The sequence below is a fragment of the Ceratotherium simum genome, unplaced genomic scaffold (genome assembly GCF_057802395.1).
Source record: "Ceratotherium simum simum isolate JZ-2026a unplaced genomic scaffold, ASM5780239v1 HiC_scaffold_43, whole genome shotgun sequence".
Classification (NCBI taxonomy): Eukaryota; Metazoa; Chordata; class Mammalia; order Perissodactyla; family Rhinocerotidae; genus Ceratotherium; species Ceratotherium simum.
The window spans coordinates 6,629,165-6,641,478 of NW_028261259.1; the positions used below are offsets into that span (position 1 = coordinate 6,629,165).

At 35.7% G+C, this 12,314-nt stretch overlaps 1 pseudogene; it reads right to left on the reverse strand.

Annotated features, from left to right (window-relative positions):
• Positions 1–8,438: 8,438 nt before the first annotated feature.
• LOC147911494 (homer protein homolog 2-like) lies at positions 8,439–9,494 on the reverse strand (annotated as a pseudogene).
• Between the last annotated feature and the right edge of the window lie 2,820 nt (positions 9,495–12,314).

Genomic DNA, 12,314 nt, shown 5'->3' on the forward strand with positions numbered 1-12,314 from the left:
CTTTCCTTCAGGTGTCTGATCTAAGCCCATAAGTTTTATGATCAGTATTTCATTCCTGGTTTATTTAATGGTGTTATTTTCCCATAGTTACTCACAGTTATTATATTCGTTGGGGTATAGAATTTTGAGAATAACCTAAAATCTAGACACTATAATAAAAATGAACATGATCTGCATTGTCTGTCTCTTGAGTGTGCTCAGGGGCTTCACCCTCAAACCCATGAGCACCTGATTGTACCTCTCAACGTGAGTGCAGTGTTGTAAATTAAGAATGATGATTTTTTTATGAATCAGTTCAAGCCCAGTTCTCCTTTACTCTCTGATCAACTTACATGTGTCATCAATAAATTTTTATCCTATTCTATTTCTTCCATAGTCTGTACCATGTTATTCCAAATCCCACAATTATTCCAAAGTAGAGTTGCCAGATTCAGAAAACAAAAATGCAAGAAACTCAGTTAAACTTGAATTTCAGTTAAACAACAAATTTTTGTGTGTGTATAAGCAGGCAATATTTGTGTATTTGCATGCAAATGTTTTCTGCAATATTTGGGACATATTTCTACTAAAAAATTATTTGTTTATATCTGAAATGGAAACGTAAGTAAGCCCCTTGTATTCTGCCTGGTAACTCCAATTCATGGGATCTATTGTCCTCCCCAATCCAGGCTCAGCATCAGTTAACTCAGGAACCTCACTTGAATGAGAACAGGAAACAGACAAGGATGTACACTCTCACCACTCCTATTTGACATAGTACTGGAAGTCCTAGCCAGAGCAATCAGTCAAGAAAAAGAAATAAAAGGGACCCAAATTGGAAAGGAAGAAGTGAAACTGTCACTATTTTCAGATGACATGATTTTATATAGAGAAAACCCTAAAGAATCCACCAGAAAACTTTTAGAAGTAATAAACGAATACGGTAAAGTTGCCTTCACATTTATATTTATACTTCAAGTAACCTTGACAACACAACAAAACATTCACCAACCTCAAAAGAAGAATATGAAGGAATTTAGGTTTTTTTCTTTATTTTGATGTTATACATATGATTTTTTCTAAACTCTAGATTGAATTAATTGGAGACAATATTGCTGCTTGCACCCAGGGCAAGTGATACATGAAAATAATTTTTAAAATTCTTTAGTGAGGGCTGGCCCCGTGGCTTGGTGGTTAAGTGAGCGCGCTCCACTGCTGGCGACCCGGGTTCGGATCCCGGGCTCGCACCGACGCGCTGCTTCTCCGGCCATGCTGAGGCCGCGTCCCACATACAGCAACTAGAAGGATGTGCAGCTATGACACACAACTATCTACTGGGGCTTTGGGGGGGAAAAAAAAATTCTTTAGTGAAATTTTCACCATAGTTTCTGATGTTAGATATATCTTGCTTAAGAGTTAAAGGAGGTATGGAAACAAGGTGTCAGTTGACAGAAGAATGGATAAAAAATGCGATATATATACACATATTGTATATAGATACATATACAAAAGAATGTCATTCGGCCTTAAAAACAAGGAAATCCTTCTATTTGTGCCAACATGGATGAACTTGGAGTTCATTATGCGAAGTGAAATAAGCAAAACGGAGGACGACAAATACTCTTTGGTATCATTTATGTGTGAAAAATATAAGAAAATCATTCAATCTTATAGAAACAGAGAGTTGAATGTGTTTTCCAGGGACTGCGGTGTGGGGGAAATAGAGAGAAATTAGTAAAAGCGTACAAACATTCAGTTATAAGATAAATAAATTCTGGGAATCTAATGTATAACAGGGTGCAACTATAGTCAATAACACTGTATTTTTTAATTGAAATTTGTTAAGAGGGTAGAAAATAAATGTTCTCACCAAAGTATGTATGTATATAAGTATGCATGAATAAATAAATACATAAATAAATAAATAAATAAGTAAACATCTCATCACTTAAAACAGAAGAGTTAAAGGGAATAATCTTTACTACTGGTGACCTAAGTATTTTTCAAGTTTTTGGTGTGTGTTCCTGTGTGAAGGACTGTCTCAAGAAAAGGATCAATGTTTGTTCATTTTGATGCCACCACATGGATATCATAAGGTGGAGAAAAGTTGTGTTTATGCTCTTGATAATTTAGTTGAACTTTAGAAATTCCCTACTGAGATGAAGAGAGTTTTCATAAAGGGTATGTGAGATGGAAACTAACCTGGGAGAGAGTCAAGACAATTTTGAGGAGATAACATTAAGAGGACTTATGCTAAGCATAATAATAGCCCCCAAAATATGTCAACATATTGCTTCTCAGTACCTATCAATATATTAGATTATTTGAAGAAGAATTAAACTTGTAGGTTGAATTAAAGTTATTAATAAACTGACTTTAAGATAGATTAGCTTGGATTATCTGGATGGGCCCAACGTAATCACAAAGGGCCTTAACTGTGGAACAATGGGTCAAGAGACACAGTGCCTGAGTGATGCTACGTAAAAAAGACTCAATTGTTTATTGCTGGCTTTGAAATTATAAGGGGCCTACAAGCCAAGAAATATGTGGCCTCTATAAGTATGATAAGTAAAGGAAATAGATTATCCCTAAACTCTCCATATAGGAATGCAGCCCTGCAGAGAACTTGACTTTAAACTAGTGAAATCTTTTCAGGCTTCAGACTGCCAAAACTGTAGATAAAAATTTTCTGTTGTTTAAATCATCAAGTTATTAGTAAATTATTACAGAAGTAACAGTAAACAAATATAGGATTTGAATATTGTCATGTCCAATTAGGACTTTTTAAAAAAACAGATTGACATTAAGGGACTCCAGTCTCCTTTCACTTGAAACCCCCCAAAAAATTGCTTAAAATTCTTGAAATTACTCCATTATCTCTCCCAAGCGTTGGTTATAGAAAATAAGTCAGAATTTTACAAATTCCAGAAAACGTGGAAACATTCTCTTTTGTTTTGGTGAATCTTTTCCCACTTACTTCACTTCACTTGCACAAAAAACACTGAATAATTTTTCTGTGCCTATCACTGTTATGGGTGGTAAATACTAAACAAAAGAAGGAAAAATAGCAAAGAAATGCTTACTAAAGAGGAATACCCAGGAATTAAAGAAGTATAGATAGTGGACACCTTACTCAGGCATGATTATGAGTCAAAATGTAATATGTAGGTTTTACATACCTATTATTTCTCAAATCTATTATAATATTACACATGTAAAATAATAGTGAGGCTGATTATTTTAGAATTTATAGGAGATATTTAGGATATATCAAAAATTATTGGATGAAATCAAAAAGATGATAAATATGACTTTGACCAAGAAATAAATAATAGTGATGTTTTCTATTTTTTTCAGACAAACAAAATATACGTTTCATCTTTGCCATTAAGATGAACACACTTTCCACTCACGTTACCATTAAGAAAAGCTTATTTTCCAAGCTGGCATTGGATCCTCAACGAACTGCTTCCTCCTTTTCTTCTGAATCTTCACAATTCTGTGTCTTAGGCAGAAGTCTACATACTTCACCAACAGTCCCCTGACCCTCATGTGCATACTGATGCTTCTCGTTTTAGTATTTTTGGTGTCGCCAGACATTTTAGTAACTAAATTTTTGGAAGGACTTCAAATGTAAGGTGTATTTTCTTGTAAGCAGGGTGATTAGATGTATCTCCATCTGTAGTCCTCCTGAGCATGCTCTCGGCCATTACCATCAGCCCCAGCACATCCTGGTTGGCTAGGTGGAAACATAAATTCACAAATTAAATTGTGCATATTTTCTTCTTCCTATGGTCCTTAAGTGTATCTTGCAATGGTAACCTGATCTGCACTGTTGCTTCTTCCAATGTGACCCAGACTAATCTTCTGATTCTCAGTAAACACTGCTCACTTTCCCCAGTGATCTCTACTCATCAGTGGCCTGTTTCCCACTCTGATATCCAGGGACTACTTCTTTGTAGGAATTATGCTGGTCCCAAGTACGTATATGATGATTCACTTATTCAGGCATCCGATATGGCCCCAGCACATTCACAGCAACAGCCTCTCCCCGAAAGCCTCTAGAGAGAAAAGGGCCACCCAGACCATCCTTCTGCTGATGAGTTTCTTTGTGATCATGTACTAAGTGGACTTCATCTTTTCATCCTCTTCATCCTTGTTATGAGAAGATGATCCAGTCTTCTCAGATGTCCAGTGGCTTGTGATCAATCTCTATGCTGCTGCCTATGCTTTGGTGTTAATCGGTTCTGACAAAAGCATAGTCAACATTTAAAAAAAAATAGGTTGTAAAGGTAACATCAATTTTTAACATTCCCAATGAAAAGTTGTCTTGACAATAGATCCTCTGTCATCAATTAAAATTACTGCTAGGAGCCTGCACCATGGTGTAGTGGTTAATTTGGCGTGTTCCACTTCGGTGGCCCAGGTTCATGGGTTTCAATCCCAGGAGGAAACCTACAGCACTCATCAGCCATTCTGAGGCAATGACCCACATACAAAATAGAGGAAGATTGGCACAGATGTTAGTTCAGGGCTAATGTTCCTCAAGTTAAAAAAAGAGGAAGATTGGAAACAGGTGTGAGCTCAGGGCAACAATTCACTAGCAAAAAAATAAAAATTATTGCTAGCACAGATTTCGCCCTCTGATTTAACTAAAATGTATGGAATTATAGTTTAATATATTTAGATACCGAAACCTGTGATAGAAATTTCTTTGTGTTTATTTCATTCTGTATTCAACTTGTTTGGATATTCTCATATGTTTACAAGTTTCCTACACTTTTATTTTGATTTTCAAATCTTCATAGAGGGAAAATTTTTCTTCATGTTCAAGTGTACACTTTAGAAGCTTCTTTGGAAATCAAATTTTGACTTGTGAAATTATTTTGTTTTACACTTGTTCATTTAAAATATTTTAGCTAACTATTGAATTCTAGCTTGAATATGTTTTTCCCCTGAACACTTAATGTTTTATTTCTATGGATTATGGCTATTAAAACTGGAGAAGTTCAGGAGCCGGCCTGGTGGCATAGTGGTTAAGTTCATGTGTTCCACTTTAGTGGCCTGGGGTTCATGGGTTTGGATCCCAGTCATGGACCTACACCCTGCTCCTCAAGTCATGCTGTGACAGCATCACACATGCAAAATAGACGGAGATTGACACAGATGTTAGCTCAGGGCCAATCTTCCTCACCAAAAAAACACCAAAAATCAAAAAACAATGGAGAATTCGTTGTCATCTTTGTAGGTTATCTCTCCTGTTACTACTTTCAAGCATGTTTCTTCTCTTTGTGTTAGGACGTTTGACTCATATTTTTGTTCCACTATTTCTCTTTATTTATCTATTTTATGATGCAAAACATTTATGGATAGAAAGACCCGTGTCTGATTTCAATTTTAGAAATATATAGATAATTGTTTATTTCATTGTTTCTTTTCATTCTGTCTCTCTTTTAAATTTCAGTTCTATAGAGGTACAATTGACAAATAAAGTTGTTAAGATATTTAAAGTGTACATTATGATGATTTAATATACCTATACATTGTAAAAGGATCCCCCCATCTAGTTAATTAACACATCCATCCCTTCACACATTTATCTCCTTTTATTGTTGAGAATATTTAAGCTCTACTCTCTTAGCAAGTTTCAATTATACAATACAGTCTTAGCAACTATAGTCACCATGATTTACATTATATCCTCAGAACTTATTCGTCTTAGAGATGAAAATTTGTACTCATTTACCAACATCTCCCTATTTCCCCCAACCCCAGCCCACTTTTCAACTCTCTGTTTCTATAAGTTTGACTTTTTTATTCAGATTCCACATATAAGCAATATCAGGCATTGCCTTTTTCTCTTTGGCTTGTTTCGTTTAGCATAGTGCCCTCGTATTCTATCCATGTTGTTGAAAATAGCAGGATTTTATTCTTACTCATGATTGAATAATATTCTATGGTATACACCACATCTTTACCCATTCATCTGTTGATAGATACTTCGATTGCTTTCATATCTTGCCTACTGTTAATAATGCTGCAATAATCATGGGAGTGTAGATATCTCTTCAAGATTCTGTTTTCATCTCCTTTGGATACATACCTAGAAGTGGGATTGCCTAATATTAGTGGGATTTCTTTGATTATTAGTTATAATGAGCGCCTTTCATGTACTTGGACATTTGCATGTCTTCCTCTGCCCATTTCTTAATCAGCTTGTTTGGCTTTTTATTTTTGTTATTGACTTTTCTGTGTTCCTTATGTAATTTGGATATTAACCTCTTATCAGACATACAATTTGCAAATATTTTATCCCATTCCATAAGTTTCCTTTTATTTTTTTAGTGGTTTTCTTTTTTCTGCAGAAGATTTCTAGTTTCAGTAGTCCCGATTGTTTAGTTTTTTTCTTTTTTTGCTTGTGCTTTTGCTGTCAAATCCAAAACATTGTTGCTAAGATTGACGTCAAGGCGCATTCCCTTTATATATTTTCTAAATCTCATGATCCAGTTAGATATGTTTTCTTTATTCTCTCTGCAGTCATCAAGTCTCTCTAACTGAAGTTGTGTTGCATTCGACTGTGTCTCTCTGTGTTCTGCACTTTGAATGGATTCACTCTGCTTAATATTCCCGTTCACTCATCTTCTCATCAGCTTGATCTAATTTAATGTTTAAGCCATACATTAAAATTTTTAACTTAAAATATTTTTAACTCTTTAATTTATATATTTTTTCCAAGTATAGTTTGTCAAGTATTTTTTTATCTTTCCTCATTATTTGATTTCCAATATTTCCATTTTTGTTTGTTTTAAAATTTTAAACATAATTCTAACATCTATTTTTACAGGCCCTTTTTCCTTAAGTTGTTTTCCTGTGTGTTTCCTAATTTCCTATTGTGCTCTCACACGTGGGAGACCTTCCATGGGGAATTGCTCTAGTCCGGATCTGTTTGATTTGAGTTGCTCTGGAATCAAGGTGGACGCCCCACCCAGATAGAAGGGCTGTGTGATCACCCAGCATCTGGAGGAAGAACTGACTTCCCTGTTTCATTACTACTCTGGATAATTTGTTTTGTTTACTTCTGTTCCTGTAAAGTTCCCACAAGTTCATTTCAATTCTGTGGGACCTTTTAAGGATTATTGTAACTTCCTAAAGGTTTTCCATTGTCAGAAAGAGATTTCTTCTCTGTTGTTCTTCAAAATTACAGACATCGAAGCGATGCACATGAGTAAAATATTTCACGCAGATATTTTGTGACAGGTAATGGTGCCTTGAGTTGTTGAAATCTTGAGTTTCTTGATTGAGGCACATACACCCTGCAATATACCATATGACTGTAAGTTGCAGAGTGTGCTTATTATATTTTTATCTTTAATTGAACAAATATTTAATAAGAACCTACGTTCTGTTAAACACTGTGCTAAGCACCAAAACTTCATGTTCCCACAGCACAGCAATATGCTCAGAAAGTAAAACCAAGAATGAAGTCATTGTCACAACCTTATAAACTGAGGGCAGTTAGGAAGGGGATAAAGTAGATGCAAGTGATCCCGTGGCAGAAAATGCACCCACCAGAAACTTTTTTCCACTGAACGAGTCTCCACTAAGTGGTTGTTTTAAAGCATCTCAATATTTATTGAGAAGAAAATTGTCATCTCTACACCCCATGCACTGGTGCCTGGTAGGCATTCAAATATTATGGACATGATTTTTAAAAATGCAGGTGTAAAGGATATTCATATTTGGACTATAAAACACTTTTTTCATTTAATATGGTTGCAATAACCCATGTGTGGTGATGTGTTGTAATTAGTATTTTGGTGGTGAACATGATGTAGTCCATACAGAAATAGAAGTACAATGATGTACACCTGAAATTTTTACAATGTTATAAACTAATGTTACTGCAATAAACAAAAAATTAAAAAAAAATAAAAAAAGAAAGATATAGGAGCTAGTCCATTGGTGTAGTGGTTAAGTTTGTATGCTCTGCTTCTGTAGCCCTGGGATCACAAGTTTGGATCCCAGGTGCAGACCTACACACCACTCATCAAGCAATGCTGTGGCAGCATCCCACATACAAAATAGAGGAAGATTGGCAACAGATGTTAGCTCAGGGCTACTTTTCCTCCCCGACAAAAAAAGGAAGATATAAATATCCCTGCTGTGACTGCATAAATATTTCAGGCAGACCTATTTCTGGATCCTTAAGCTAGATCCAGAAATCTAGCTTCTTCCAGAAGTCTAGCTTCTTCCAGAAATCTTCCAATTGCCCACAATCTTGCAAGGCTAGAGAAGCAAGAGGAGATTTCTATTCTGGAGAGGAGAGAGCAGGTGACACAACTGGCTTGGAAGCACAACAAATTGCACATGCATTTACAGAAGCAACACAGAAAGGAGAATGTCCTAGTCTTATTTTGTCTCACACACACACTTGGGACTCATGTGGTCTCATCCCTGCCCTAGTTGTCCTTGTCCAACTTGGAGAGGCTTACACAGAAGTCATGGAGTTCATTGATCTTCCTGTCCAGCACCTCTAGGAAGTTCTTCAATTCTACCTTCAGGTGGCATGGTTGCTAGTTACTTTCCTTAGTGTCTGTCTTTAGAGAAAGCACTCGGTCTTCCAGGTGCTCTTGATTCTCGCTCTTTGCTGCCTCTAACTTCTCAGAGATGTATTCACACTCTGACACGAGCTAAGGTTTGATTTCACTTTGTTTTCAGAGGTCTTTTAACCCTGTCTTCTTTTCTCAGAGTTCTGACCCCAGATCCTCAATTCTTCTCTTCAACTGGGTATTCTTCTCCTTCTCTATGTTTATCTCACTGCTTTATTCTTCCAAGTCCTCAATATTCTTCTATAACCAGTCATTCTCTTCAAGGCAGATAAAGAGCTGCCCCTTCCACTGCTCCACACTAGCCACTGACTCCTGAAATGCCATGGGCAGCCAGATATTGCTCTCCTGCAGGGGCTGCAGCTTATTCTCCTATTTCTACACATTGGCAGCACTCTATGTCACAAATCAGCTTGTCCTTCTCAGGCTTCAGCTGTGTGTCGAAGGTAGCCATATGAGAGGCCTTTTCATTGTGTACCACGTTGACACTGTAAACCTGAGTAGAGGGTGAAGTTCCACACCCAGATTCTTGGGAATGATTACTCAAGGATTTGATTTTCTCCTGGGACTTGTTTCTGGCTACTTTGGCAGCATCTTTTACCTCCTAAAATTTCTCTGCAAACTTTGTCAGCTGCTGTTCAGGGGAAAAACACAAACCAAACATCACTTTGGCTCTACTGTTGGTCCACTGCCCAAACATCTGTGATATTTTAATTAAAGTAATATTAAGTGTGCTTGTGTTGTTTATGATCACTTTGGCTCCTTAAAAACTTAGGATCCAATAGTTGTTTTTGTGACACCTAGAAGTAGGATATGTTGGCTTCCTGCTCACTTGCTGACACCCAGTTCTTGGTGATGGAGTCCACCTGGAAGACATGCTTGGATGGTGAAGATGGGCTGTTCTCTCATCTTCTGCACTGCTTTTCTCAGTTACTCCCCACGCAGCACATAAGGTGGCCTGTGCCCACATGGCTCAGCCCTGGCACCTCTCAACTCTGTGAAGCTGCTGCTCTCGCCACCTCCAGGTGCAGCAGGGAATGTGCCACCAGGGGCAAGGTGATCAAGTTGCCCAGCTCCCTAATCAGGATCGTTACATATCCTCATGGTTTCCAGCACCAGGGCCCCCGACTGTGACTAATTTTTGGTATTTGAAAGTCATGTTATGTTGTGCACAAGTATCAAAGTGTTAAAGCTTCATTTTAGTGATGGGTAAGAGAAAATGTTCAGAATCCATGAATTTCCTGTCATATTAAGCTAGTAATTGGCAGAATTAGTCACCTGAATTCAGGCCCCTTGATTCCTTTCATTATGCTTCCACTTAACAGTTCTCTGATTCCTTAAAAGTAATCTTAATTTAGATATTTTATTTAATCCAGAAGTTATTTAAAAGAATGTTTTAAGTGAAATCAGCTTGAGGTCATATATTACTTTTTAAAAATTTTTTTGTTTATTGCAGTAACATTGGTTTATAACATTGTATAAATTTCAGGTGTACATCATTATACTTCTATTTCTGCATAGATTACATCATGTTCACCACCCAAATACTAATTACAACCCATCACCACACACTTGTGCCGAATTATCCCTTTCGCCCTCCTCCCTACCCCCTTCCCCTCTGATAACCTAAGTGCCCATCAAGGGATGAATGGATAAAGAAGATGTGGTATATATACACAATGGAATACTACTCAGCCACAAGAAACGATGAAATCCAGCCATTTGTGACTACATATATTACTTTTTGTATACAGTTTAATTGATAGTTTCTATTGTCATTTCAGAGTGGCTACTGCAGAGTTTCTGCTTTCATGAAATTGTTGACAATTTGAAGCCTAAAACCTTTCCATTTTTAAGGCGATTTCTCTGGATATTTAAAAATAACGTGTATCTTCTGTTCACTTGTTGAAAATACTGTCCATCTGTCTATCTACTCAACTACAGTAGTAAAACTCTTTAATAAAGTCATATAACCATCTTTAAGATCACTTATTTGTTGTATAACTCTGCACAATATAGTTGACATAGGTCTAATTGCTTATCTTTAGAAAATCCTAATTATTATGAGCACCCTTGGCTAGTGTCTGGGAATGTAGTCTTCAGTTTCCATTGTCTGGGTTTTATAGATTGCTGATATTTCTCTTTTGCCTCCATGGATGACATAAACTCACATTTCAGGTTAATATTATCAGGAAATCCATTCAGTGGAACCCACGTTTCCTGGTTGTTTTTCAATCTGGCTTGATAATTCTCTTTATTTTAATCCCTAGAGTGTTCTCCTATTATCTTATAGAATCAACTAGACATTTAAATGAATATTATTTTATATATCATTCATTATTTGAAAATTATGTGTGTATTAATTTCCTTATTGACTGAAACACCAGTATTGCCAAACATAACTTAAAAAAACCTTTCCAGACTAACTTCAAAAAGCATTTCTTGTAGGATATCAGAGCCCATTTAAAAATACTGGTTTTGGAATAGCTGGATCATATGGTAGTTCTATCCTTGATTTTTTGAGGAATCTCCATACTGTTTTCCATAGTGGCTGGACCAGTTTGCACTCCCACCAGCAGCGTATGAGACTTCCCTTCTCTCCACATCCTCTCCAATTAGTATTTTGGTGGTGAACATGATGTAATGTATGCAGAAATAGAAGTACAATGATGTACACCTGAAACTTTTACAATGTTATAAACCAATGTTACTGCAATAAACAAAAAATTAAAAAAAAAAGTGTAAAAAAAATAAAATAAAATAAAAATACTGGTTTTGTGAATCCAGAATGTTGTGGGTTTTTTTCCTCATCTATTCTTTTCTTATAGCAATTCACTTGTGTTTTTGTCTAGTACATTTACAATTTTATTTTTTAGACAATAATATCTGATCCATTTGTGCTTTTTCCTTATTTATACAGTACAAAAGAGATCCAATTTTCTCAGACCAGTTCTTTTAAAGTCTATTTCCCCTCACTTATTTGAGAGGTCGCCATTGTCATACATTAAATTTCCATATTCTACTGGGTTTATTTCCAAATTTCCTATTCTTTAATGTCTTTTATTTCATTTCCCAATATCCAACTTCTTTAATTAAAGTCTGTTTAGGGTCTATTTTAATGCTGTTAGGGCTAGCACACTGGTTGTTTTTGTTTTTAGAATGTTTGTCTTGCTTGTTTGTTCTATTTCTATAGCTATAGAGAAAGAAACTCAACTCAGATGTTTATGGATATGGGCTTATTTTAAAATTAATTTAGCAAAAAAGATCTTTTTTATCCAGGAACTTACTAATCAGAACATGGTTTATCATACCATTTACTTAAATCTATTTTGTTTCTTTCAATGCATTTCAGAGTTTTATAGACTCTCCTCATATATGTTTGCTCATTTATAGTTTCTTTTCTGTTTTGTTATTGCAATAAGAATCTTCTATCTCCTAACTGGTTTTTGTTTTCACATATAAAGTATATTAATTTTTGTATGTTAACTTAATGACATTCTAATTTACAAAAATTATCTAATTGTTTTAGTATTTTCTTCGGTTTTGGTGGGATTTTCAAATATAAAATTGTATTATCTGTAGGAGAGAGATCACTTAATTTATTTGTTTATAATTTAATAACTTTTTTATCTCTTACCTGATTACCCTAGATATATTTTAGTAATTAGTCTGTTTTAAATGTCTCTTTCCATTGAGATCAATTTGCCAAGTTGTATTTTGTGGAAAATA